A 7511-nucleotide genomic window follows, 5' to 3' on the forward strand; every position below is an offset into this window, starting at 1 on the left:
CATCATATGGATATTATATAAAATACATTGATGGTATGGTTTTTTAAATTAAAATAAATATCAATCATGATCACATGATGTCATTGATATGCAGTCTTATTCATTGAAAACTAATAATTGAATTGAAAACTAATAAAACTTTGGAAAATGTAGAAGTGCAGTTGGAGTTTCTCTGAAGTACATGCCTGCTGCAATTAATGGATATCTAAACCCTAAGTAATTGACACTTAGGTTGCTAGAGCACGGGCAATCCTAAATAAGGATTAGCAAGAAGGCCTCTGACAGTCTTGCGAAAAATTCCTTGAACTTCCAATGGGTCCGTGATATTTAGGCAAACCAATTTTGCGAATTCCATTAAGGTCGATGGGCCGACTTTAAACGTTAATAGCAAAGGCCCTATACATGTTAGAACCACCACATTTGCTAGGTATGTGAAGAACAGTGGCAACAAGGGACAAATACAAAAGATCTTGTAGTTTTCCGGAAAATGGCAGGCAAAAATGACAGCAGGCAAATAGGATTTTTGCATGATGGACAGCATCCAGAAGGCAGCATAAACATTAGGACATTGCTGTATCCAGCACTGCATAATATGTTAACGCTATATAAATCCTGTTTATATAAATAACAATATTTGCTAGCTGGCATCATGACCTGGATGATGTCAAAAGGATAGAGGACCAGACGGAGCGTGGGTCAGCGAGAGCAATAGCAGTGTGTGGCCTCTGGTCAGGGGGACCACATTAGTGTCTTGGAGAGCTGGGTGTAGTAGTGCATGGTCAATGCCACCCAGAAGTGTGTAATAAAATTTGGTGAATGAAGTACTGACAGGCAGCAGCATCAGGAGGATGAGGCGCTGGGTCCTGAGAGAGCATGGCATCTTGGTTGGTCAGGGAGTACTTTTGTCAATTGGTGACATCTGCAGTGGGGATATGATTGTTAGTAACCCACCTTTTGTTCATTTTCAAAAAGGAAAGGCGATTGACGTTTTCCGCTGACAGTCATGATCAGTTGTCTGTGACCACGCGGCCAGCGCCACTGAAGGTTCTTTTGGACAGATCACTGGATGGCTGGCACAAAAGAAGCTTGATGGCATACAGTGCGAACTGTGGGCAGATTTCAAGCCTGTTGACACAAGAATTAATGTCGTCACTACTGTCAGGACAGGCATCCTCCTCAACTGCAGTAGTCAACACTACCACCAGCCAATGTAATCAAGCACCATGCGCTTTATCTGTTCGATGGTTATGCCCCTGCATTTCACTTGTTTGAGGTGGCCACATCAGGTTTCGCAGGCATCCAGAAAATCCCCCCTGGCTTGGCCTAGCCTTTTGGATGTGTGCAGCCTGCTGTCATTACTGCTGCTGCTGCTACAGGAGGATACGGTGGAGGCAGTGTCCACTTGAGCTCCCTGTGTGGAATGTGGTACGCAAAACTTCTCACACCACCGGTCGCATAGTATTCTGATCAGGCACGTCACCTTTTCTTTCTCTTGCGCTGGGTTTGGTAGAAACTGACATTTTGTCTTTGAAGGGTGGCCAGCCAGTAAAAAAACCTGATTTTTGATGCTGCAAATGCAGGGGTCCCTCCATAAGCATCACAACATGTGGACACACATGAAAGAGGGGTTCCCTAGGCTCATCCTCCTCCTGTCTCTCAGTAGGTGCCAAAACATCTTCCCCCTCATCACCCACCTCCTCCTCTTCAAGCTGCAGCAGTTCCTGTTGTTCCATCACAGCACCTGTTCCATCACCTGGGGTGTGACAGCACAAATGCGGGTTGGACGGGTCCTGTCCAGCAGCCCAAACATGGTCTCTCTTATTATCATCATCATAATTATATCTTCCTCCTTCTCTTGAAAATCCTGATGCTGGCTGTGTGCTATGGAGTGTAATGTCACCCCCATCCTCCTCCCCCATCCTCCTCCCCCCTCCTCTCACATCACCACTTTCCATCAGGCCACACAACCAGGGTATGATGGGTATGACATCATTCCAGCCTGACTGCTCCCGACTCACAATGTTTGTGGCCTGCTCCAAGGGGGCAAGTACCTTGCACAGTGTCTCGATCTGCAGCCACTGGTCACTGGTAAAATAGCTCAGTTGTGTGGCTGTACCAAGGGCCCCGCTGCCTCCATGCACCACTGTACATGGCTGCAGATGGAGCGAGCCTGTCTCAGTAAGTCCTGCAGTCCTGGGTACGTGCGGAGAAACTTCTGCAGCACCAGGTTCAGTACGTGCGCAAAGCAGGGCACGTGTTATGCGTCCCATGCGCAGCGTGGCCACAAGGTTGGCCCAGTTGTCTCACACTTCATTGCCTGTTAGCCGGGAGGGCATCTGCCAAGCCTCAACCTCTCGCTTGAGGGAGCTGTAGTGGCATGCCGACTAAACCAGTGCCCTCCGCTGCTGGCCTTTCAGGAGGATTGTGAGGGGTTGATGGTAAAAGGAATGCAGAAAGAGGAGGAGAAGGAGGGAGAAGACTGGGATGGCCTATGCTTTCCCACCACTCCCCTCGGTGGGGGTACCAGGTGCTGTAATGCCTCTTGCAGACTACCGCCCACTGAGCTATGCAAGGCCACCAAGTGAGTGGTGAAGGACAAGTAGCATCCCACCCCGTGTCTGGTTGTCCAGCTGGCCATTGTGAGGTGGAATTGGAGTCCACAATGCTTTATAAAAGTAGCTGCAAGGCCAATAGTTTGGCTAGGCGTGAATTTAGTTCGATGACTTTTTGTGGTTGGGCCTATAGCCTGATGCAGAACTCCAGTAGAGTGGGCTGAAGGGACTGGGAGCTAGGGGAGTGGAAGGGGTCACTGGAGCACCCATTTTGTGGCCACAAATGTCATGAAGCCACAAAACCTGCAGGCAGAAGCTGATACTTCATCGCCTGTGAAAATTTTAAAAGACAGAATCTCATCACAAACAGCACTCCAGGTATATATCACCTGTTTTCCAAAAGAAAAATACATTACCTGTGAATAATAGCCTTTACATAAAGGTAGCCTCGAATATCACCAAGTAAATTCAATTCTCTTTTTTTTTTTTTTATAACCAATGAACACCTGCTGTTGGCGTATGCCAAACAAAAAAGTGCATTGCAATAGATATAAACATTTGCTTTTTTTCCTATAAGACACTTGTATAAAGAATTATACATCTCTATTTAATCAATTAACTTCCTTCAGAAGATGAGGTAAACAATTTCACAAATTACAAAAGAGAAAAAGGGATGCCTATATCCACCAATTGTTTACAACCTGGGGCAAAAGCTTTTCGTTTTTGTGTTACAGCAATGGAGTTGTCCTGAAACATCAGAATCTTGTTACCTTCCACATGGATATCCTGGATCTTTCTATAGGCTCCCAGCACTGTTTCCTTATCGATATAGTGAAAATATTTAGCTAATACAGGTCGTGGATGTTGGGCCATAAAATGGCGCTCAGGGCCTCTCCGATGAGCTCTTTCAATATTCCGTAGAGAACTAGGAGGAAGATTCAATGCCTTCATCAGAGGGGTTGTAAGAAATTAAACCAAATCCTGGTCAAATTAAATCAAACATCTTTGTATGTTTCTGGTATACCAATAAAGCGCAAATAGACCTCTTATTTTGATTCTCCAAATCCTCTAATTTGGTTTCTATAGAGGTGAGTATAGTATTTTGAGCAGCAACTTTAGTATTAGATTGTAAAAGCTGATCTTCCAAGTCGCTTACTCTGTTCCAACTCAGTTGTGCGTAGAGTATTGGAGCAAATATTCGCTAATGCTGATTCAATGTATGTTTGCAAGCCCTCAAATTTATTATCAAAATAAGGCAACTAACTTTTAGATACTTCAGAGTCAATTCCTGCGTGATCAGGTGATCCGAGCGATAGGTCAGACCTAGATTCTTCCCCCTTCTGCATATTCCATGAAAGACTGATGCTGAGACGAAGGAGTAGGAGAACCAGCTTTTAATGGGGGTTCAGGTTTTTGCTTATTAGTATTCTTGCCTGTTGAAGAGGACCTTTTCCCAACAAAACTAATGTAGCAATGGTTGGGAGTAATATTCTAAAGGACTTCAGAAAAGAGAATATACAGATATAAGTCCCATATAGTTGCAGACTCCAATACTTTGAAAAAGAAGAGGGGAAAAAAAATCTGTAAAAGATGTTTTAACTTTTATAAAAGAGACAATAAATAGAAAGTCCCTTTCAAATGTTCTTAACAAAATGAAGGTTAGCAGCAAAAAAATGCATAAATCTTCAGAGAAAAAGATGTATCTTTTTTTAAATGACATCCAAGTACTTGCAGCAGATGGAAGAAGGAAGCTAGAAAATAAACAGGTACTCAAGTCCCAAGCTATAGGATTAAAAAAAAAAAAAAAGTGCCTTCATGCGGAGCTGAACAGCGCGTGTATGACTGTAGACCTGATATGGCCGCCATAGACCATGCAGCCAAAAACATCCAGCGCCAACTCCGGGATATTTGTCCTGGGTGTGAGCTGCTGGGATAAGGCTCTCACACAGCTAGTTTCCTCCCTGCAACAGCCCCCCACCTTCCGGATAGATCAGCGGGATGCCGGTGGATGAAAACAAGCCGAGCTCTGGGAGCCGTGGTAAAACACGGCTGCCCTTCCCGCTCTTTTTTTAAATGTAAAGTTTTTAATATACAAGTATACAACAAAGCAGTATCGCAAAGAAAAAAAAGCAAAACATATATTAAACAATAGAGAAAGGTAGGCACAAAATACAGAATGATGTCAAAACATGAAAACAAACATCATGAAATATATACAAAACCAAAGGCACAAAACAAGATTACAAATACACCTGTGTTTTTCTAACCCTTTGTATTGATTATATCAATACACAATCAGTACTTATCTAGCATCAAGTAAAACAAATGAGCATTCTTAAATAAATGGCTTTGCACAAATCAAAATAAAAAGAAAGGAAAATTAAGAAAAGATGAGAACAGAAAAGTGAAGATCTCAGTAGAGAAACCACTAGTGCAGCCAAGTGTTTTCTAAGGTTCGGATGACCAACTATACAATACCGGTAGCAGTTCCTTGATTCCATGGGGCCCAAATTTACTCAAATTTCTCCAGTTTGGTATTAGGCCTAGTAGATAAATGTTCCATCAGCCGAATATCCCCTACATGTGTCCTCAATTCTGCAACAGAGGGCGGAGTGGGCGATTTCCAATGTACTGAAATGAGGCATCTGGCCACCATAACAATATGCGCCAAAAGAGCCTTCCTCGGTTTAGAAGGTTCGGCAATGGGAGTTCCCTGCCTAGAATGGACTTCTATTTAGTCAAATAAGCATGCTGACTAAAGGCATCGCAGGTTCAATAGTCAATACTTGGTAAATCTCTGAGATGAGCCCCTCTGCGAGATAGACCACCTGCGCATACTTGCAAACAATGCTGAGGGTGAAAAGATAAGTCTAGTGACAGCTTGGGTGAAATGATGGATTTGTAAGTAGCTGTATATGGCCAATGTAGGTAGTTCAAATTTAGATTGTAGATCCGCAAACGGCAATAACTTCATGGTGACTGGATTAGAAACGTCAAACAGAAAATCTTTTTAGAAACCCAGGGAAAAAGTCATACGCCTAGTCAAGCTATCTGGGATTTAGGGGTTATATAGAAGGGAAGTTGGTAAGGATTTGGGAGAGGCAAGACAGAACTTTTTCTTTACTACACATCCAAATTTGTCTTGTGAACTGCAAAGGTCCCAATAGGGATAAATCAGGTATATAGTGCGGGGATCCCCATAACATCGAAATAGGATCTGCAGGTGCAAGCCAAAGATTCTCTATCATCAACCATCTGTTGTAAGCCCTTAAAGTGGTCCAAGAAGCAATCTGACGAAGATGTGAGGCTAAAAAATATTTATAAAAATCTGGTACCCCTAAACCTCTATTTTTCAATGAACACAATATAGATTTGCGAAGACAGTGATGCCCAAATTAAGTTAAGTACTTCAGTTTGAATGTGCCCCAAGGCTGCACATTTGCCATTTGGTCAGAAGTCATTTAATATCCTGGAATAATTGTGGATAATTTGCTTTATTAGCAATTGGTTTGAAGGGGTCAGTTGAGCTCCCAGATATTTAATGTTTTCCTGTTTCCAGGGCTATGGGAAATTATCCTGTACTCCAGACAAAGTCCCATATAGGGAGAGGGGAGCGTAATTAATGGATTAGTGAGGGTAAGTAGTACATCGTCTGGATACAAAGCTATCTTGCAGGATTTTGATCCCTTTAATATCTGGGTGCTGCCCAATAGTCTGTGCCAATAGCTCTATGCATAAGGCAAAAAGAGGCAATAACGGGCATCCCTGACGGGTGCCATTATGTTTGTTAATAGGCCTGGAAGTAAAGTGAGGAAACAACCACCACTGTGGGCATCTGTATAGAGCATGTATAGCCTGAGAAAAGGACCCCGGACACTAATATGAGAGAAAACACTAAACCTCAATGGCCAGCTAAGATCAAATGCTTTTTCAGCATCAAGACTAAGGAAGAGCGCCCCTTGTTCCATCCTATTAAACACAATATGTCTATTCTTCTCGTGTTGTCTCCGGCCTGTCTGCAAGAGATAAAGCCCACTTTATCTTTATGTATAACCAAAGGGTGGTACATCCCATCTCTAGTGGCAAATATTCTCATAAAAATCTTTAAATCTGAATTTAGTAGAGCTATAGGGTGTTAGCTTGTTGGATTTTTACCTGGTTTTAAGAAAACTGATATATATGAATGGAGTGTAGATTGTGGAAGTGACTCACCTTCCAGCACACTATTAAAAATTGTGTGAAGGTGAGGAAGCAGTTCTTGATATGTATATATGTAGTATAAATATGGCAACCCATCTGGGCCAGGTGCTTTATTGGAAGGTAAGAATTTATTCGTTAGCTCTATTTCTTCTCGTGTGTTTGAGCTGATAAGTTTTTCGATCATTTCCTTCTCCAGCAGGGGAAGAGAGCAGAGCACTTTGAAAGATATGTATCGGTGTGGGATTGTAACGTCTGACCTCCAGCCCTTTGGGATACATGAACTTTAGAGTATAGATCAGTATAATCTCCAAATATCCGTGCTACGACTTTAGGATTATACTGGAGAGTACCTGACTGCTGCCTTACTGTAGGGGGACTGCAGAATCTACTCCTAAGTTGATGAGCCAACAGAGTTTCTGCTTTGTTCCCCTTTTCATAAAACCTGTGATGCAGGTATACCATAGCCTTTTCAATGCCATCAAGATCTACCTCCTTAATTTTGTTCCCTACATCAACATTTTTATGAAGTATGACAGGGGGAGACCTGCATGGATCGTTATAAATCCCTGACCTCAATTGGAAACGAAGTGCCTCTTTCTTCTGTTTAAGTCTGGAGGACTCTTTAATAAAGTGCCCCCTTATCACAGTCTTATGACCTCCACAATGTGGAGGTCTGTGCCACTGAGCCTGGATTATCCATAAAGTACCTCCAAATTTCTACCTGAATAGCCTGTTTTGTAGGTCCATGCTTCAAAAAAG

This window comes from Pyxicephalus adspersus, chromosome 7, assembly GCF_032062135.1.
Source record: "Pyxicephalus adspersus chromosome 7, UCB_Pads_2.0, whole genome shotgun sequence".
Taxonomy (NCBI): Eukaryota; Metazoa; Chordata; class Amphibia; order Anura; family Pyxicephalidae; genus Pyxicephalus; species Pyxicephalus adspersus.